The sequence below is a fragment of the Aedes albopictus genome, chromosome 2 (assembly GCF_035046485.1).
Source record: "Aedes albopictus strain Foshan chromosome 2, AalbF5, whole genome shotgun sequence".
NCBI lineage: Eukaryota > Metazoa > Arthropoda > Insecta > Diptera > Culicidae > Aedes > Aedes albopictus.
This window is the reverse complement of record NC_085137.1, coordinates 217,568,473-217,591,229: the sequence shown is the minus strand read 5'-3', so window position 1 is coordinate 217,591,229 and position 22,757 is coordinate 217,568,473. Positions and strand designations below refer to the sequence as shown.

General features: G+C 39.4%; 1 protein-coding gene and 1 long non-coding RNA gene across 7 annotated transcripts in view; one reads left to right on the top strand and one right to left on the bottom strand.

Moving 5' to 3' along the window:
* The window catches only part of LOC109433057 (cGMP-dependent protein kinase, isozyme 2 forms cD4/T1/T3A/T3B), an 822,160-nt gene that overhangs the window by 686,455 nt on the left and 112,948 nt on the right, over window positions 1-22,757 (bottom strand). The window lies entirely within an intron of this gene.
* LOC134287021 (uncharacterized) overlaps window positions 11,530-22,757 on the top strand; it is a 33,036-nt gene continuing 21,808 nt past the window's right edge. The window contains exon 1 of one of the 4 annotated variants that reach the window (XR_009996961.1): window positions 11,530-12,057. This is a non-coding gene — a long non-coding RNA (uncharacterized LOC134287021). Of the gene's footprint in view, window positions 12,082-22,757 lie in introns of all 4 variants that reach the window. The other 3 variants (XR_009996958.1, XR_009996959.1, XR_009996960.1) reach the window with 3 other exon arrangements.

The window sequence follows — 22,757 nt, the reverse complement described above, 5'->3', positions numbered from 1 at the left end:
ATATTTGTATTCTCTGATGTTTCCCCTTAAGGATAGGAGAAGAAGGACTAGTGAACTGTGCACGCAGTGCCAGCATCGAAAGTCCGATGCTCTCCCCGACTAATTTGTCAAGTGAGGTATTGGACGGAGCGTGGTTAATGAGGGCCATCAACAAAAAATGAGATGCTCTCTGCAATTGAGGTGGCTGTGTAGCAGCTTGACTCCATCATTGATTTTGCGTCCTCGAAGTCCAACATTATTCAAAAGTCTAGAAAAAACCCAAGCAAGACCATGATAAACTCATTGAAATTGCAGCAGCGGCAGAACCCGCGAAGACAAAGTTACTAACCCCGAAAGCCGCTAGTAATGCCGGTAAGTCGGACCCTTGCCAGACGTCCCGGAAAGCTGTAAAGGGTGAACGAAGGGAACAGGCCGCCAGCTGCCACAAAGTATGGCGGATCATGGGAAGGATCTCGCTTGGACTACAGTTGAGCGGAAAAGGAAGGAAAAGAAGGCGTAGGAGGGCAGGTGCCAAGCACGAGAAGGGCGACGCGCTCGTCATCAAGATCGACCAGTCTAAGTACTCGGACGTCTTGAAGGCGATGCAAAGCGACGCGTAGCTCGTGGATCTGGAAGCCGACGTGCGCGTCGTACTCGTACGGGTGTAATGATCCTCGAGCTCAAGTGCGACAAGGACCGCAAGAGCGCCGCCTACAAAAGTCTGGCGGAAAAGGCCCTTGGCGATGGGGTCGAGTTGAAGGCTCTTACAGCGGAGGCGACTCTTAAGATGAAGAACCTAGATGAGATCACTGACGCAGAAGAGCTCATTACAGCACTGCGATAACAGTGCGAGGTGCAAGTGGCCACTGCAGCTCCTCGGCTATGGAAGGGTCCGGCAGGGACACATGAAGTCCTAGTACAGCTATCTGTGGCGGATGCGAATAAGCATGTTACAATGGCTCGTCAAAGGTGGGCTGGTCAGTATGCCAACTGGCCTTGCATGAGCCACCGGAGGTTTTCTTCAGGTGTCTGGAACCAGGACACAAGTCATGGAACTGTAAAGGATCTGACAGGAGTAAGCTGAATTGGGGATGGATATTGCCATCATAGCGGACCCATACCGAGTACTCGCCGGTAACAGCAAATGAGACGCGGATGGGTACAAAATGGCGGCGCTATGGACAAGGGGGAAATAACCATTATTCTTCTGTAGATTTAATGTACTTCCGCGGTGGACAATCGAGTAGTTCACGCAGATGCTGGACCTAGTGCTTGACTGACGGCTGAACTGACTAGGTAAAAGCCGGTGGTAACAGCGGGTGGTTACAACAGGTCAGGTCCTGCTAGAAACACTGGCCATGTCACACGTCGATCTGGCTACCCTGAAACCTCCATTTAGGATGCATCCATTTAGGTAAAATCTTTTCAGGTCCCTCCATTTGGGTAACGTTACCTAAATGGAATCTGATTGTGATCCGATCAGTTCTAGTGTTTTAGATTAGGGATAAGGTTGGTTTATGGTAAATAAGTAGCAAGTCGAGTTGAGAGGAGTTTAGGGCGTGCTAAGGAAGGAGTGATGAGGGGGGGGAGGGTATTTGGGATTGTTTTAGGTTTCCTAAAACCTTTTCTTGAGAATAATTCATCGAATCTACTGTTACGCCCTTAAGACCCTCCGAAACACACGATAACGCCTGCACAACACCTTTGAAACCCATCAAAAATTCTCTGAAGCTTACTGAAATGCCCACGATAAACTCCCTAAAACCCCATCGGATCCCATGTAACGCACTTGAGACCCTCAGAAACCCACCGAAAACGCTAACATGATGCCTGCGTAACTCCTCTGAAACCTGCTAAAACTCCTCTGAAACTTCCTGAAATGCCTTCGAAATCCCTCCACTACCTCCTTGTAACGCATCTGACACCCTCTAAAACCCCTTAAACGTATACATAACGCCTGAGTAACGCCTCTGAAACGTGCCTTAAATCCTCTGAAGCTTCTAAAAACGCCTCCCTTAAAACTAATCGGATCTCATGTAACGCAACTGAGACCTTTCGAAACCCCCGAAAACTTCCCCGAAACCCCCATGCAACGCCTCTGACCCCCCTCCTGAAAGGCAAAAGGTTATTGCAACCATAACGAATTGCAAATGCTCCATAGAAAATCAAAAAGCGCTCCATAAAGAATGAACATATGTTCCACGAAAATGTGCAATGTTACCCATACATAATTAAAAACGTTCCTTACTTGCTAACCTGTCCAGTGTTCCTTGGGAAAGATGTCAGCCAGCGTCGTGAGCAGGTTTCTCAGAAGCGGCTGTGTTGGAATTGTCTCAGCTTCGGTCACCTATCCAAGAAGTGTGGTTCCAAGTTCGGCTGTCGTACGTGTCGTGAGAAGCACCACTCGCTTCTACACGGTTCCGCTCCAGTGTAAACGTGTAATCGAAACCCGCTGCTCCAGCGGCTCCATTGGTTCAACAACCGCGTCCATTTACTTCCCAATCTGTGGATGCTACGGGTTCCCGTCAAGTCAGCATGGTAGTCCAAACAGCATGCACCATGACACTTCTGGAAACGGTTGTTCTCAACATCGTAGATTACCACGGCCACAGGCACAAGGCTCGAGCTCTCCTCGATTCGGCATCGATGTCGAATTTCATTCGAAACCGCCGGCGCAAAAAATCTCCACAGTTGCCAGTCTACAGTGGATGTGTCCGTCGCAGGCATCGGATCATCCACGCAGTAGATCAGTAGTACCATTACTGTCACCATCGAGTCGGGAGATCGAACGATCTTGTTGAAACTGCAGTTTTTGGTACTGAAGCAGCCGTCGTGTGATCTACCAACACGTGCAGCTAGCAGATCTGCATTTCAGTGTCCCCGGAAGTGTTGACTTCGTCATCGATAGTGAAACCTACTGGGAACTTCACACGGGATGGTTGGACGGTCACTGGGCCCGCCTTTCGCTCGGCTACCTGTATTCCACACCTCTGCTACCTCACCGCCGCTGATGATCGACTGGAAGCCACTCTACGAAAATTCTGGGACATGGAAACAATTCCATCGAATCCAGTTCGATCGCCTGAATGTAACCGCTTTGTAGAGCTGTCCCAACTAACAATCGCAAGCCGCAAACCAGCATGCATGCTGAATTGTTGCTTTATAATAGTAATGATAGCTGAACTAAAATTATGCTATACACATTACTGTACAAATGTTTTTTTCAATTGAAAAAGTAGCCAATGTTCAACCTTTCGTATCGGTATCAACAATTATAAATTTAAACACTTTTCAAGCGTTTAATAATATTTTTATTCGACTTGCAGTTATTTCTTTACAAAATAGTTTAACAAGACCTTTTTCTGCTTCTTGTCAAGTACATGCAGAAATTAGAACATGTATCTGTACAATATGTTTTTCACAAGTCAAATAAGCGCTTTCGTTTCATCATACTTCGACTCAGTGTACAGGATGAAAAACACGTGTTTTTTACTGAACAGCAGCTGAATTAACGTGTTCTTCAGTTGTTAACCATAAACAGAACATTATTCACCACTGCTGAATAGGAGTCAAAGTGTAATCATTATACAACCACGGGAAGTTTATGTTTTGATTTGAGCGCGTCAATTCATCATCTCTAGGATGGCGCAGATAGGAAGGCAAGCGGCTGGCAATCGATGGGTCTCGAGTTCGAATCTTGATTTAGGTAAATGTATTTGTAGTTATTATTTCACAATAGTTGTCCACAGCATAAAGTGTCAATCCGAAACTCTCGTAGAAATTGAAAAATTTTGCATTTTTTTTAAATCATTTTTGCAGTAGCTGAATAACAGCTTTACTATCAGTTTGTAAAATGTTTTAAACAACAAACAGTTCAGTTGGTACACAACACTATGCTTTATTGTTTCTCCAAATTTGTGTGAACAATACCCGAACAAAGGTTGTGCCTGAAAATTATCCAAATGTTTTTCAGCACCATGCTGAATTAATTCGTCGTAAAGGTGCTTGTAAAAAGAGTAATTGTTAGTTGGGGTATGCTGCAACAACGACACGGGCGATGCGACATGAAGGTACATTGTTCGACCAGCAAGTGCTGCAGGATAGTCCGCCAGAAGATCTGGATGTCCAACCACTTCACGAACCGCCATCCAGCCACTTAAAGTTCACTCCTCCCGCCTATTTCTGGTCAGATTCCAGTACTGTGTTGCATTGGCTGCGCGCTTCGTCATTCGTCATTAATCGGGTGTCTAAAATCCAGAACACCACGTGCACCGACCACAGGAGGCACCTCGCAGGCTCCGAGAATCCTGCAGACGCCATTTCTCGCAGACTCAATTCAGCAGACATCCTCAACTCATCTCGCTGGAGGCAAGGGCCAACCGGGCTTACCCTGGCGTCGGACTGCTGGCCCAAGATCACAATCGACGAAGCCAACTCTCTCACTGCGTCCGAGGAAGGGCACAAAACTTCAGTCGCCACGATAACAGTTGCGCAAACTACATTCTATGGAGATTTCTGGCCAAACATTTCTATAGGTCCTAAGTGCGGATGAGAGGCTCTCTTTAGGTCTCCTCTCTGTCGATTATAACGTACTTGTTTTTATATTTTTTTTTGATTTAATTCTTGCGTCGGAAGGTAGATTGAACAATCCTTTTCCTTTTCACAAAGTGTCAAAATATCCACAGTGAAATCTTAATAATTTAAAGATAATCGGAAGAAAGAGAGACTTTCTTTTGGGGATTGGACCTTTAGATATGTTTGTCGCCATTTGTTCTCCCGTATTTCTGCTACAACAAACTTCACCGAGTAGCAGCATTCCGCAGTCGCTATCAACATCGTCCGAAGGAACGCGCACAGTTGCGCCGTTCCAGATCGAACACAGCTGAGTTAAGCGTCAGCAACCAATGGAAACCACCACATGTTCATCTCTCAACACCGCCAAGCTCCAGCACACTGAGCATCCCTTTCGCATGGCACAGCACGAAGCATTCTCGGATCTAGGACACGGCGATCTTGTCGCCAAGCCATCAGCGCTCAAGCTGCTGAAACCCTTCATCGATGAAGATGGTACCCTCCGCATTGGTGCTCGCCTGCGTAACGCCGCACTATCCACCGCCAACAAGCACCCTATCGTTCTGTTCGCCGAACATCCGCTGTCTGTTCTGCTGGCTAGCATTTCACACGTAAGCCATGCAGGTACCACAACTCCTGCTAGCCACTCTCCGTCGGAAGTTCTGGATCCTTAGCGGCAGAAGCTTTGTAAAGTCCGTCTTCTACCAAAGCCACACTTGTTTACGATCCTAGCCCACTCTAGTCCAGCAGAGCACAGCCGATCTGCTGGTCTCGCGAGTTTCGTCGTCGCGTATTTTTATCGTGCGTGGGGTCAACTGCTATGGATCGTGCTACGAGAAGACAGTCGTTCGAAATCGTGGCTCTACCGAAGTCTACGTGGCCATTTTCATTTGATACAATCCGCCCGTCGTTACCGAAGTCGGCGCCCACGTCATCATCAAAGAAGACGACAACGTTCCGCCAGCAAACTGGCAGCTGGGGAAAACCATCTGGCACCCCGGAAAGGACGGAATCGTCCGTGTGGTTACCCTCAGGACAGCGACGGCCAACGAAGTGGTGCGACCCGTGGCTGGAGTCGCTTTGCTCCCATCTCCATTTAAGATCTATGTAACAGAAACCAGGTAGAGCAACTCCTTGTGAGAGAACTTGCTAAATGCTCACCTGTGTTTCTGCAGAGGTAATTGCAGGTCCAATATTGTATGTTTCCCTCGTAAGATCTACCTGGTATTTTTCTTTGTCTCGGTCGACAACGATGAATTCCCACCGGCCGGCTGCATCCGCGGACCTGCCCAGATATCATGAGTTGCCCTGCCAGCGTAGTGGCACACCGACAACGGTATCGTGAGCTATTCTGCCAATCATCTACAGGGAAGCAGAATGGCGTGATCAATATTCCAGGATTTTTTGTAAATAGTTTTTTGAATTTTTGTTGAAACATTCTGTTTCAAGGTGGTCAGAATGTTGGAGATAGCCACAACTTTAGAATAACAAATTGTCCAATCAACCCCATCATCCCTTGTCAATAATTATAACTTGAGCGAGAGAATGAGTGACCACGAAGATACCTGATGGTCAACGCTGCAGAAGCAGTAATTTTGTAAATATAGTTTTTAGTAAGCAAATATAGATTAAACTCGACACTACGTTCGATCTTGTTCTCGTCCCGTTTCCCTGGTCGGTCGATGACAGGTTAAAAGGTTCGTTACCCTCGTCGCGTGTGATCAACGCACGCTAACGTCGCTCAGCACTAAAGTGCATAATTTCCAGACTACACCAAAAATGTGTAACCCTTGCACATTTACAAAATCAGCTCCAGTGTCCGCAAAATTATTAAAATCGCAAAAATTGTTGTACGCCAATCTAGGTAGGATTACTGGTGACCTTGGAAAACAAAAATAAATCAACATTTCGCATCTAGAAGAGTGTACGAGCTGTTTTTTGGAAATGTATAACTGCTACACATTTTTGTGTGGTCTGGAAATTATGCACTTATGAGTAGGTCTTACACATTTTAGTGCTGAGCAGTTTTAGCGTGCGGTGTTGAACACAGGAATCGGCAAACTCACCCCCGTAAAAAGGGACTAAGAAAACTTCTGTGCTTGGGTGCAAATTCCGCGAGTGAAGTGCCATTCGGTGCTAGTCTAGGACTAGCGAAGAAAGTCCTTCGAAAATCGTCATAGGCGCGTATCGCTAACACCAAGTATCCGAGTCCGTTAGAGCCATGAGCTCAGAAGAAGTTCAGCGTCAGCTCCTCTCGGGGGGAAAGAGAACCTGTTGAAAGTGTCAGGGCTGGAATCGAACCCATGACCATCTGCTTAGGAAGAAAACATGTCACCACTTGCGCTACGGGCCCGGCATATTATTTCAAACTATTTAATGTGTCTTATTTTTTCTAGTGTAATTATTTCTTGAATTAATTCAATGACGAGCAAGCTTAGCCCATACCCGCACAGCGTCCTATTTATAGGACAGATGCCCCGAACGCCCAGCGTCCTATAAATAGGACAGTCCTTTGGATGTGAATATCTCCAGAATTATGCAAAATTTTAGAATACTTTCTTCAGAGAAGATGTTCTCCACACCCATACCTTGCTCATAGTGGACAATATAGTATGTGACTTGTTCACTAGGTGGCGTAAACGATGCTGCAAAGAATGCATATTGTCACGATCTGTGAGCATCATTTCCAATGCGAAAAAAAAAGTTTTTTCCCTGGAATCTTGACAATGGGTAATAATTTACAGTTCATTTCTTCGGCAGAGTTGTTAATCAATACATACGAAAGTCGATGTATTTATGAATGTATGTTTATATGCTTGTATGTTTATATGTTTGTATGTTTGTCTATTTGTATGTTTATATGTATGTATGTATGTATATGTATGCCGAAACTTAGGCATATCTCTGAAATGCGTCAAGAAATTTCAATCAAATTTGGTATACACATACCTTAGGATGTGGAGGTGGTAGTAAGGATATTTATATTCAAGATGGCGGCTTAGGTTCCAAGATGGCGGTCAAAACTCCAGTATATATGCGTTTTAACGACAATGCTGCTTCGGATACTATGCAATATGGGTATCTATCGATCGGGCTTCACAAGTAGAACTCAAAAATGAATATCCGACGCCATTTTGAAATCAAAGATGGCGGACCATATCCAATATGGCGGCCATGAAATGACAGTTTGATCTATAATATCATGCAATATGGGTATCTATCGATCGGGCTTGATGAGTAGAAGTCAAATTCGAAATTTTACGCCATTTTGAAATCCAAGATGGCGGACCATATCCAAGATGGCGGCCACAGAATGAGAGTTTGAGCTATGAAACCATGCAATATGGGTATCTATCGATCGGGCTTCATGAGTAGAACTCAAAAATGAATATCCGACGCCATTTTGAAACCCAAGATGGCGGACCATACCCAAGTTAGTGGCCACGAAATGGTAGTTTGAGCTATAATACCATGCAATATGCGTATCTAAAGGGTAGATGGTAGGGTAGCGGGTAGGATAAAAGGTGAAGCAGACGGTCTGGTAGAGGGTTTGGATGAATGATAGAGTAGAGGGAGTGGAGTAGAAGGTTAGGGTAGAGGATAGGGTAGATGGTAGAGAGAAGGGTAGAATAGAGAGTAGGTGTGAGAGTAGAAAAAATGTTAGGGTAGAGAGTAGGGTAGACGGTACGATTAATCACAATACAGACTAGAGGGTACGGTAAAGGATAGGGCAGTGGTTATAGTAGAGGATAGTTTAGAGGGTTGGGCAGATGGTAGAGTTGAAGGTTATGATAGAGCGTAGGATAGAGGTTTGGAATAGAGGGCAAAGAAAACAGTAAGGTAGAGGCTAGAGAATAGGGTGAAGAATTGAGATGAGATTGGATGAGCTGAGGTTCTGTTTTGAGATACCTTCAGGAATTCTTTCCAGGATTTCTTCAAGCATTCCTTTCGAGAAACTTCTCAGGTTTATTCCCGAGATTCCTTCAGATATTGCTTCCGAGATTGCTGTATGGATTGCTCCGGAGTTCTCTTTAGGGATTTTTGCAGGCATTGTTTTGGAAAATCCTGAAAGGATTCTGTTAGTTATTCTTTTCTGCGTTCTTTCAGTGATTTGTGCTGGAATTCCTTCAAAGATTCCTTCCATGATTCCTGCTGTTATTCCTTAAGGGATCCCTCCCAAAAAAAATGAAAAAAATATATGTTTCTTCCGAGATTGTTTTCAGGCAAGCCTAGATAATAGAGACATCTTCTATGGTTCTTGCAGGAATGCCTGCTCAGCTTCTGGTCGGCATTCCTGTCATGATCTCTCTAAGGAATACATCAGGTATTCTTTACGGGATTCCTTCAGGAATAACTTCATGGATTTCTGCCATAATTGCTTTAGAAAATCCTGAAAGGATTCTTTCAGAAATTTTACCCCGCATTCTTTCCCGGATTTCTTCTGGAATTACTTCACAGATTCATTTTAGTATACTTTCAAAGTGTACTGTCGAAACATATTCAGAGAATCCTAATGAAATTCTTTCTTTGAGCCGGGATCCTCGCTCGGGATTTATACAGCAATTCATCCCGGGATTTCTTCTGTGATTATTTCAGGGATTCCCACCAAGCTTTCAGTTGAGATTCCCTCAAAACTTTACCAGATATGACTCTCAGAATTCCTTCTGTATATCCTCTCGGGATTCATTCGGGGATTTCACATTATCTTTTCGATGTAACTTTGATAGTGTCCAGAATAACACCATAAAATTCACATATTGTTCACGAATAAACAATCATGGAATAGTACATACATAAGTGGAGAAGCCGTGTAGAGTGTATCTGGTTGAAATTTTATATCAAAACATGAAATGATGATGAACTTCGGCGTGTTAGTAGAATACCTGTAAATACGAGACACCGAAGACGACCATATACAGGGGATAAAAATGTCCAATTAGCTGTAAGTTTTCGAAAAGCGCATCAAATATTCTCAAATTTTCACTGTAAGTTGATCAAATATTTGTGTATCAGTGAACAAAATTTGGACAAGATCGGGCTATTCTGCATGAAGTTATAAGCATTTTAGAAAAAGGTAGAATTATCCGATAGCCAGCTTTGAGCTGCTATATCTCTGGATTCAATGAACCGAATGCAATGAATTTTTGTCCATTTATGACTTATATAATGAGCTCTGAAAAACGTTTGACTTATCTTGAAATTATTAACGAGAGATTAAGTTATAGCAATTTCATAAATTTTATGATTTTTTAGTAAATTAGTCTATTTTTAATATGCATCCCATTACCTTTTCAATGAATTGCCGCCTATGTTGTTACTTTCTCTCAAAACATATCTGTATTCAACACAGAGACGAACCAGCCAAGGGCTGAAAGTCTCTTTAATAAAGACAAATCAATCAATCAATCTGTATTCAAGACAATTAGAGGGAATTTAAATAAACTATAATTAGTATCTTGAAACGATGTTGAAATTTTATTGTTGTTATTGTTTTATTGTTGATGTTTTATTAGAAAAATAATCTAATCGTTATAATTTTCTTCCGCGTTAAGAATTTTAAGTTATGTCAAAAGTTTTTCAAAGCTCATTATATAAGTCATAAATGGGAAAAATTTCATTGCATTGGGCTCATTGAATCCGGAGATATAACAGCTCAATGTTGGCTATCGGATAATTATAGTTTTTTTTTTAGAATCTTTATAACTTAGTGCAGAATAGTTCGATCTTTTTCAAATTTTGTCCACTAATACACAAATAGTTGATCAACTCACAGTGAAAATTTGAGAATATTTGATGCACTTTACGAAAAATTAGAGCTATTTGAAATTTTTTTGAGAAGGGAAAATTTTGCCTGTCCCGATCATTTTGTCTATCCCCTGTAGTTGAGGTCGAAATACGTATCTGTCAAAGGAGACAAATTAAATGGAACAGTACTCAACACGATTTTCTTTTTTAAATATAAAAAACTTCTGAAAATTTTACGTATGGTGAGTACGTAAAGAGAGTTTGTGGGGTGCTGAAGAAAAAACTCAATTACTTTATCTATATATATATAAAAATGAGTTTGAAGTTCCTTTGAGGCAACAAAACTCACGAGCGGATGAACCGATCAGGATGAATTATGCATGGTTAGATTCGTATTCATGGTGGCTGTGTTTATATGCAGAAAAAGTTTCGAAAATCATTTAAAAAAAGTATGAAAATTGCGAAAATACTGATTTTTTATGAGCCGGGAACAAATTCAGCGTGATCAAAATCAAATCAATCTAGAGTGCGTTGCTGCGATGACCTCAACAGTTGTCAAATCACCGCAGCTTGGCAAGACAAAGTTTGCCGGGACAGCTAATTAGAAATAATTATCTGTGTAAAATCTAACTTCTAAAGTATTTTAACGTTTGCCTATGCCACACATAGTGAGCTCTCTTTATTTGATTTGTTAAAAAAAATGAGAAATGTTGAACACTGCAGTCGAAACTACATGAAATTACAAGAACCATGAATTGCATACTTTTAGGCGTTTATCGGGTTATATTTCTGCCCCAATTTATAAGTCCTTTTTCTATTTTGAGTGGTTATCATCTCTCTCACTTGTTAAGAGCTGCATTTTATCTATATGGATCAGAATATAACGATAGCGTAGAAGTTGTGCTGAAATAGAACTCGAGAAAATCATCAGATATTGAGGACCTAACAATGAAGAATTTTTTTAGAACTACACCATAGACTTCCATTTTTTTCATCAAATCATGCTTATTTTATTGGAACTTGACCTTTGATAACAAATTTATTTGAAGATTTAAATTGTGAGACACCTTGGGCGTTAACGGGATAATAAAATCCAACATTTTCTTCGATGAATAATACAACCTAATCATCCCTACTCGTACAATGTTCAATCGAACACGCTTCCACTCCATACCATTTCGAATGTTATGCGCGAATACACGATTATAGAGCACGCGACTGGCACCAACATCGCCACGACGACCCCGCACGGATTGAAACGCGTCGTCGTCGTTCGCGCATCTGTGGTTGTACCATCGAGCGGGGCGCAACTCGTGTGGTGGCCGCGAACCGCGACATATCTCGCGGACTCTCCTGCCTGCCTGCTGTTCTGTTATGCTGGATTGACTGCGGCGTGCACCAGCAGCAGGCAGCATACCGTATGTGTAGCCTTGTAGCCTTCCCGTGTGTAGTAGCAGCAATGACAACGAACAGCACGCTGATGATGATGATGTAGCAAAGCGAGAGAGAGGCCAAGTCACACATGCGGATTCTCAAATCTGGGGCCAAGGCACGGCACCGTGCTGCTGGCTGACGACGGGTTCCTCGGTGGACAGAGTGTTAGTGTTCGTCGTGTCGTAGTCGAGTTTGAGCTGACTTTTTTGTTACTCATCGCGTCGTCGACGGCTTTGGAGTTTCATTTTTCCACACTCGGGGGACATTTTTACGCTCTTCTTGCTGGATAAACAGTGGTTAGTTTTCCAATACGGTACACACGCACAGGTGACGGATTTTCTCGCGCGGCAAGTTCGTACTGCTTCGACCCACTCCTACCCAACCTGCAGGCTGGCGATCGAGGCCCGTTCGAAAGTCGATAAATAGGCTGGAAAAGCGCGAAAATCGCTCATACTAGTGCGGAAAATTGTCGCGATCGGAAAGGTGACCTCTCGCAGTGAAACCAGCGATCTTTTTTGATGTCCTACATGTGGGACAGTCCAAAAGGAAATCACTATATTCTTCGCGAGGCAGGAGGGGCCTCCATTAGTCGGTGCATGTTTGCGAATGTGTGTCACTTGGTGCAGTAGCATCTTCCGAAGATCCCCTTGACCCACCGCCCATCCACAGCCCCGTCCTGCTGGTGTTCGACGTCATGATCGTCACGATCTTCGCCCGCGGTGTGTCGGTCGTTCGCCGGATCGCCGCCGGACAAGAACGTGTCTTCGTTTTTGTTGTGTTTATCGTGCATATCGTGCTTTGGAATTCGTAAAAAAACAATACCAAGGCCTGGGTGAGCCCATGGTAGAAGCATCAACAGCAATAACAACAACAGCAGCAGGGGCAGCGCAGCAGTGTGCCGAGTCGCGAAATACGCGAACGATACAGCCAGCAGCGAGAGAAGATACACGTTACGGGTCGCGGCAATCAAAATCCATCAAAACAAAAGTGCGAATTTTGGCTGACTCCTACAACAACACACAAGCAAACTGAGTGCGAAGAGCACTGGAGCGTTGTCGCGTGGATGAAGAGATTGTGGCTTCCCGGCGAGTTTTTGTGTTTCTGAAGGCAAATGTGATGGTTAAAAGAATGATTTTATGGGGTGGTGTGCGATCATCACAGAGAGCGAAGCACGTTGCGTTGTGTGGATTTTTGTGTGAAGTGCTTATTATTAGGAGATTATGAGTTGGTTTAGCAATCCGTCGGGTTTGGACCGATTGTACTACAGAGAAGAGAAAAATGTGCAGAAGCAAAGATTTTGCGATGCAGTGATATCGTAGAGAATGCAACAAATATACGATTTTGGAAGTGCTTCACTTACGAAGATTTAATATGAAAGTTCCCGTCCCAGTCTCAAAGTTTCCATCTATATGGCTCATGTTTATTTTCGGCAGCTTTGATATCTTCGACGAGTTTTTTTTATAAATCTTCTTCAACTCAAAGTTGGCCTCGAAACCATCCCTACCACGAATTAAAAGTATCAATTCCAGAATATTTGACCGACAAAAGCCGTACTTTGGATAATTCGCGTATGAGGGAATCCAGCACCTACTTTAAGCTTACATTGTTGCCCAACTGTCTCATGAAGTTGTATAATAATCTTGTATTCATGATTATGTAATACTCTCGCCAATCGAAAGAAGCGAATAAAAGTGACCGCGTTTCAATTTAGTATCTTTGTGAAACTACTAGGGGACCATGCGTCTCCATATGAAAATTAGGTTACTCATCGTAAAGTGTAATATTTCCAATTAATATATTATCTACTATTCGACTTCATTGATCAAATAACCAGGATTCCAGAAGCCCAATCAATCACTGAAGTAAAGGATTGATTGTGATGATCGAAAGCAGTGATGTTACCGAGGTAACCCCAATTTACTCACTGAGTAACTAGATTTCTCTAAGAATTCCTTCAGTAATCCTTTCATTGACTTCTTTAGAACATTATAAGTTTCCTTCAAAATTGTTCTTGAAGTTGTTTAGAGATTAACGCAGAAATCAATTGAAGAATTTTGTTATAAAACCTTCCCTGGATTCCTTCCGATACTGTTCCAGCGATTCCTTAATAAAATCCTTCAGAAACTCCCTTGGGAAAGTCTTCCACGGATTTGTTTCAAAAGATCTTTAAGAATATTTTCCATGAACTGCTTCAGAATTTGCACTAGAATATCCGTTAAAGGACCCTGCAAAAAAAATCTCCCAAAATTCCTCTAGAAAACTTCCTAGTTTCAGAAATACGTACGAGAATTTCCTCCAGAAATTTCTTGTAAAGAACTACCCCAGACTACGTCAGAAATTCTTCTGAAGTTTTCCTGCAGAAATTACTCCGGGAATTCGGTCTTAAAACCTCCAAAGATTTCTTTCAGGAATTCGTCCAGCTTTTTTTCTGAAATTCCTCCATGGAATCTTTAAGGCATTTCTCCAAAGCGTTCTACAGATTTTGAATTTATCTTCAAATTTATTGCCTCAGGCAGTAAAGATTAAATAAATAAACAAAAAAAAAACATATTTCTTCAGGAATTCTCTCTGGTTGATTTCTAAGGATTCTTTCCAAAAGTTCACAAGGAATAACTTTAGAAATTCTTCTATAATTTCTCCAAGGTTTTCCTCAGTCAGTCTTACAAAGTTTCTTTTAGAAGTGTGTAATGCATTCTTCCAGTTGTCTTTTTTTCAGAGATTTCTTCGGAAATTCATTCAGGTCTTGGTATCAGTAGGTAGGCTCCAGAGGCACGATCTCCTCCATTTGGGAAATTTGTGCTCCTCCATTTGGTCTTGGTGGACTTCAGAAAGTCCACTAGGTTTGTTCAAGAATTGCTTTAGGGATTCTATTGGAGATTCCCGCTCTAAAGTGTTCAAGAATTGCTTCTAAGATTTAGGATTTGCAGAATTCCTCCAGAGTTTTTTGCTTTATGAATTTCAGTGAGTCAGTCAGGAATTCCTGCAAAGATTTCTGTGGGAATTTATACAGAAATTTCTACAGGGTTTCCACCTTGTATTTCTTCAGAAACTTGTCCGGCATTTTCTCTCAACATAACTCTACAAAATTCGTCACGGATTCTTAAAAAAAACTCAGGCATATTTACTAGGTAGGGTATATGTACCGTTCCTTGGCCTAATTTGCAAGCCGCCTTGACAATTTTGACCATAACTCATGAATTATTAGAACTAGAAATAATATGTGGACGATATGACGCACTGTAAGCAATGCATGTTTCACCAATTGGAAGTAAACTAACGTAAATATTCAAGAATTTACTTATTTAAGTTGAAAAGATTCGATGCGATGGTATGCAACGTTGGTCTATGGTACAAAAATTGGCCTATTAGTGGATGCAACGTTGGCCTATTGCTTTCCATGCTCTAATACCACTTATTATCTCATTTTTTCAATATTTCTGCTGAAGTATTATCCCTGTTTGTTCACCAATCTTACTTTTAAATTACATTTTCGGAGCCAAATTTTCAAAAAACTATAATTAAATCACTTAAACTAAAGTTCTTTCTTAAATTAGTAACGAAAACAACGCTACCCTATTATTGTGTTATATTTTTACAGTCACCGCACACAAAATCTTTCTTCCTGTTCGTTCTTTCTGGTTCTTACGCAAGCAATGTTGTTGACGTCACTTTTTCGGTGTTGTTGGCGTCACTTTACTGATGGGCCAAGATTTGGGTACATAGTAAAAAAAATGTCCTCAATATTCGGCCCACATTAAATTTGTCAAATAGTTATTATTCAATGAAAACAAATATACAAGTTCAAAATAGCGTCTTTGTACGTTGCAACAAATGTTCAGTTATCGAAAAGCCAGTTCGAAATGTGCCAGAATCATGCTATTTAAGATCATGTGTATAGACTACCCACTAAGTCGAAGAAACATGGCGTCTACAAAAGCTAAACAAAGTGTCATTTTCATTCAATTTAAATGCTCCAAAGTGCTAAAATTGAAACGACATGTTACAGTTGTTTGGCGCATGGCTTTTCCGATATCCAGTTATGCGTATTTGTTTGAGTTTTTGGTTTTCGCTGAGATAGGCCGAACGAGGGGACTATGCCAACGAAGCATCCCGATACCCTATTCCTACATAAATTTCTTTAAAAATATCTCAAAAGTTAACCCGAGGGACTTTTTAACATATTTTGGATTTGTTAAGGAGAATTTACATAAACTGCTTCAGAATTGGCAGGGTTTCATTTAAACAAATAATTGGAAATTTCTCCCTGATTTCCTTCAGGAAATACTACAGAGATTCCTTTGGAAATTGCTTTCATTTCAGTGATGTCTTCAAAAAATTTTAAGATATTTCGTCAGGAATTGATTCAGATCGACACTGCAGAATTACTTTGGTGTGTTTTGCTTTATGACTTTCAGTGAGTCAGGCAGGAGTTCCTGCAAAGATTTTTGCAATACAGCGTTTCCTCCACGTATTTCTTCAAAAAGTTATCCGACGTTTGCTCTCTTGATAACTATAAAAATTTCTTCACGGATTACTCAAAAAAAATATATATATTCAGGCATATTGACTAGGATTTTCTACAAAAATTTCTTCAAAAAACATCTCAAAAATTTTCTTGAAGGACGTTTTAACATAATGTTTCCCGAGGCGATTCTCCAGATATTTCTTCAGGAAGTTCTTCAGAAATGGTTCCAGGGATTCCTTCAAGAATTCCCTGAGATTATTCAGACATTCCTCCATAGTTTTATTTAAAAGTACTTTAACTTTTACAGAATCCTTGATAAACTGTTTAGAAATTTCTGCTGAGATTCCATTTTAAATTCATTCATGGCGATATTTCTATTTTCAGTGAATTCTTCAAAAATTTAAGGTTTTTTTTTCTGGGATTATCAGCCTGGCATTTCTTCATAGTCAACTGTAGGAATTCAGTTTTTTTTTAAATTTATTCATAAATATTTCTTTGAGATTTCTTGGGAAATCCTTGCATGGATTTCTACAAAAAAAATCCTTGAGAAATTCCTTCAGTGATTCCTGCACCATTATTTCCACGATTTTTTTAAAATTGCTTCTGCGATTTCAAGAGAATCATTCTGTAATTTTTAGAGATCTCTGCAGAACTTGTACAGATATTCCACCAGGGAATTTTCAGTACTTTTTTCTTGAATCTACCCGAATTTCTCCTTAAATTTACCAAAATTTTCGAAATGCTTCTAATTGTTTTTGGGGATTTTTGAAAATAATTTACGTGTAAAAACTTTTCAGAAATTTTAGCAAAGAATTTTGCTCAGATTTCCCTCAGAATGCCCTGATGCTTCTTCCTGAGCATTCTTTAGTTGATTTTTCGAGCACTTTTATGCAGGCACTGTGAAGATACTCTCAGGAATTTTACAACAAATATCTCCTGAAAATACTTAAAATTTTTCAGATTTTTTCGAAGATCCCTATACAAAATCTTTCAGAAGTTCATTATAATTTTTAGAATTTATTAAAGACACTTTACCACTTATGTGGCATTCGTGTTTGGTTTCAGAATTTCATCTTTTAAGTTTCTTTTAAGATTCATCATTCAAAATTCCAGTAAAGATTCATTCTACAAACTTTACAAACGTGGAATCGCATAGCAATATCGAATGAAATTCTTCATAACCGGGGAAGTTTTTTGGCTTCGTAGTAATCAAACGCGACCGACGTTTCGGTGTTTATTACACCTTCTTCAGGGAATTCTACAATTAAAATGAGGTGGAGCGGACCTGGTGTGATGGTTAGAACACTTGACTATCACGCCGAGGTCCTGGGATCGAATCCCACTCTCGACAAACTCGCAAAATGTGAGTTCTTCCTTCGGAAGGGAAGTAAAGCGTGGGTCCCGAGATGAACTAGCCTAGGGCTAAAAATCTCGTTAATACAGATAAAAAAAGAAATTAAAACGAGACATCATAAGCCAATTATTATAAGCTAAACAGCATTAAACCTCACAGAACTCGCGATCTTTCTCGTTCTGCGGGCTCGGTTTTACCATGATCCGTCTAAAATTTCCAAAAAAGTGTTGGCAAAAATCCTACAAAACTATAAAATAACTTCTAATGTGTGAAAATTTGCACATTTTCTACCACTTGACATACTCTCTGAATAACAAAAAAAAAAAGTTTTTTTTTTCGAATATCTGCATTCGGTCTGAATCCAACGGTCATTTTGTCCATATAACGATGGTGGACATTGTTTGGACCAATTGTGGTCGATATTTTTATGAAAAATCTGTCACAATTGGCATAAAACCTTTAACAATTCTTCAAATATATTGACACAGTTGATTTACGTCAAAAGTTCTTCCATTGAAACAGAATTGTGGCGTCCTCAGCGGTTGAAGGACGTTGGTCCCATAGTGATCAACTTCACCCCGCTGATCAGCTACCCCCCAGATTACGGTACTCTCTGTAATACTCAATCAAGTTTGTAGTTAACGTAATATTTTTCACAGTTATGTATAGAGGTGCAAAAGAATATGTGTAAGTTTCATGATGATTGAAATATTCTCTAAGTTATGGTGATTTTTCTATGTTTTTCAAAGATTTTTTAAGTTATTATTTTAAATCATACAACAGAATGTACCGTACTTTGTTCCTCGGATCCCTCAGGATTTTTTTCTGGTGCTTTTGAGGATTCCTCTAGGAATTATTCAAACAATAACTCTAGGAACTTTTCGAAAGACTTCATCCAAGATATTATGCTCAAAATCATCCTAAAGTTCTTTAAAAGCTTTTTCGAAGAATTCATTCAAAATTCACCCGGGATTCCCTTTTTCGAAAAATCTTCTAGGAATGTTTCCAAGGACTCCTACGAGAACTCTTGCAAGGACTCATTCGGAAATCCTTTTTACAATTTCTTCAGGCATCTTTTGAAAATACACGTTAATAATAACAAAAACAAATCTTTTGATGGAGGGAGACATCACTCCTATAACTCCAGGGATTCTTTTATGAGTCTTTTCATACATTGTTTAATAGAAACATGCTGGAAATGCTTTAAAAAACCTCTACGAATTCTTCCAGAAGCTCCTCAAAGATTTTATTCATGAATTCATAGAGTAATTCTTTCAATAATCGCTACACCAATAAATCCAAGGAATCCTTCGAGAATTCTGATAAGGGGGTTTCCCAGATTTTTTACGAAAATTCCTTCCAAAGTTTTTTTCTCCGGAAATTTTTCTCGGCATTCCTTTTTGAACGAAGTCATTTGGAAGTTTTTGAAGTCATAAAACTTGAACTATTATTTAACGAGCCGATTTTACGCATGAAAATTTGATTAGAGGTGGCGTGTTTGCACGTGAATGGTTCATTCCTCCAGATATCATTGCAATGATTCCTATAGAGATATTTCAAATAATTCATCCAGAGATTACTCCATGAGTTCCCTATTTTTAAACCCCTCGAAGAATTATTTCGAGATTCCTTGAAGACATATTTTCAAAAATCCTTCTTTAAATTTTTGTAAGAGTATTTCTAGTAATTCTTCCAGAAATCTCCATAGGAGTTCTATCAAAAATTTTTGCAAAACTTCTTCCTGTTTTTCAGGGTTGCTTTCAAGAATAAAAAATTCCTATAGAGATTCCTGGAAGAATTACTATAGGGTGTCCCAGAAAGTATGGGCACAACTTTGTATAGCGAAAATACAATTATTTTCTTAACAAACAACCATTTTTATATTTTTGTATTTTTATTCAAGGTATTTTAATTGATACCTGTAAAGAGTTTATGCATTAAAAAGGGTTTATGTATGCAGAATGTTTAAAATGAAAAAAAAATCTTTCAAAACTTCTGCACAAACTATATTTTTACGGTTTGGCCAAATATCCAAATTCGAAACATTTTTTTCAATTTTTTTTCACATGATATATTCGAAAACATGTTTCCTCAGATGGTTGATTGATTTTTTTTATAAAAATATGTTTTGCCTGTGCGAAAACTGGAAAATTCGCCTTTTATATTTCTGGATAAGACATGCCCACAAACATTCGAGTTTTTAAACATGTTTTAACAAGAATAGAAATAATTCAATCTACACTTTATAAAGCTGGAGCATTTATTTCACTTATAGTGAAATTAAAATGTAATTTTCTACATGTTGTGATATATATTCAGAAGCTTGTTTTCATCTATTAGAAAAACGGGTTTTCAAAAATATCGATTTTGGTGTTAATATTCATTTTTTAGGTTCAACAGTATATGTTTTCAATTCAAACTAAGGGTTGTATAATAGATACGCATATGGAAATACACGGAAATATTTTTTGAAATTTTAAACGAGCTTAATTTCATGCGTGTGAAACAATTTCTTAAGCGATGTTATTGAAAAATATAGCAATTTGTGCAGAAGCTTTAAAAGGTCTTTTAGGGAATGTTCTACCGCTTTCAAACGAAGTGTGAAATGCAAATTTCAATGATTGGCATTTGATGTTAATATATTAAGGTAGGGTATGTGTGAAAATAAAGTTCGTTTATGCACCCATTCCCAAATGGCAGAGCTGCAAAGTTTTGCCCATACTTTCTGGGACACCCTATAGAAATACTCTTACAAGATTTTATAGAAGCATTATTTGAAGATTTCTTCAATAATTATTCCAAGAAATACCCCAGAAATTCGTCATTCCTTGAAAGCTTCCAAGTATATCTCTGGGACTCTTTTTGAAGATTTTTTAAGGTGTTATTTCTGCAGGAGTCCATGAAAAAATAGAGTAATATCTAATCCCTAATCCAGTAGAATGCCCGGATGCCGATTTTTAAAACACGCTGGAGGAATGAATTGAAGAATAGGGATTCCTTAAAGAATTTCTAGAGGAATGTGAGTAATAAACAATCCTTAATATTCTTTGTTAAATACTCCGATGAATTTTTCCCGAGTATTCCCGAGGAAATCCTTCGAGGAATTCCTGGAGGAGACTGAAGGTTTTATTGGAAAATTTCTTAAAAAGTCTTGCAAAAACCTGGAAGAATGGATGATTCTCGAAGAATCTGTGGGAAATCCTGAAGAAGTCTTCAGAAGGAATTCAAAAGGATTGCTGAAAAAGTTCTTGGAGGAGTCCTTAAAGGTATCTAAGCATTAATTCTTGATAAAGTTATTGAAGTAATTTCTAGAGGAATTACTGGAGAACATCCTTCTGAATTGTACTAATTCCTGGAGGAATCCTAAGAGGCAATCCTGTAAGAATAATTTTGGAAAAAAAAATCTTGAAAGAAATTCTGAAAGAATGGTTATGTGATATCATGCAGTAAATCCTATGAATCCGCAAATAAATTGTTAGAAGTTCTAGAAAAACATCTTTGTGAGGATTCCTTGAGAAATTCAACGAATTACGAATAACAAATAATGTCTAGAGAAGAGGGGCATTAACATTTCAGAAAAGCGTGTCTGCTTTATATAAAAAAAAGTCCCTTCTTTCATAGCTGTGGATCGTATTTCATTGCTTCCACGTAATCCAGCACTACTATCGGAAAGATGACCAATTTCTTTGTCTTGTAGGGTCAGTGAGTTACGTGATAATAATTTCCCGTGGTATAACACGATCATCAACTTTAAAAGAAGCTGATGTATCTAAAACTAGTTATGTTCTTTTGAAATATTGGTTCCAAAAAAGTCAACACACCTGAAATATCCATGGAAAAATCCGTGGAGATTTTTTTTCAATAATTCTTAGAAATTCTTTAGGATTGTTTTAAGAAATTTATGAAGGAATATTTGTACATTTTTCTGATGGGGTTATTTGACAGGCAAATCCATGGGGAATTTCTGGAGCAATCCTTGGAAAAAATAAGGATCGATTGGTGGAATCATGAGAAAAATCCTTATAGTAATTACTAGAGTGACCAAGAAAGGAATTTATATAGTTTATACTTGGTGGAACTTCTGCAAAAAAAAATTCAATGAAAAATTTCGGGAGAATTCCTAGAATAATTTATCTTATAAATACGTTGAAGATTCTCTAGCGGAAATCTGGAGAATTCACGGATATTAAAAAAAAGAGGTCTCGAACAATCTTTGTAAGAATTTCCGGGGAACCCTGGATAAATCTTTAGATGCGCTTTTCAAAAGGAATGTTTGGGAAGAATGCTGGAAAAAAAGTCATGAAGAAGTCCTTGAAAGAATTTAAGGATAAATCCTATTAGAAGTTGTTGAAAAAAGGAATCCTCAGAAGATCTTTAGAGAATTATTTTGAATAAATCTTTGAAAAAAAAATCTGAAGTTATCCTTGCATGATGTTATGAAGTAAATACTAGGAAGAATTTTTTTGGGATCCCGCAAATAAATAGTTGGAAACATTCCTGTAAAAATATTTGGGATGATTCCTTGGTGAATTCAAGGAGAAATTTCTAGAGGAAAGAAGAGAACACTTCAAACAATCCGTGGATTAATCCATGGAGGAATTCTTGCAGAAATTCCTGTAGGATTGGTTTTAGAAATTTATGGAGGAATATTTGTACATTTTTATGAAGGAGTTATTTTCGAGGAAATGTCATGAGAAATTCTTGGAGAATTCTCTGAAAAATAATTGGTGCTATGAAAGTTAAAAACAAACTCAAAAATACGCGGTGTAACTCCTAGAAAAATTTCCGAAAGAATTCCGAGAGTTATGGCTGGAGAAACTCTTGTGAACATTTCTGGTAAAACTCCAGCATGAACACTTGATGATATTAATAGAAAGCTGATAAACTCCCTAGAGAACTCCTGGGAGAACTCCTTAAAAATCCCGGGGTAATCTTGGAAAACCTTCGGAAGGAACATCGGCAAGGTTTTCTGGAGAAACTTCAGGAAGAATTTTCGGAAGAATACCTGAAAGAATTCTCACAAAAACTTTTGGAAGGTTTTCCTGAGCAATTCCTGAAGAATTCCCATAACTACGATCCGAAGAATTACCACAAGAGTTCCTTGACGAATGATCACTTCTACAAGAAATTAACTTGAGGATGAACTCTACCAGATACTTCTGAAAGATTTATAGTTGGAACATCTAGAAGAATGCTCGCAGGAACTTG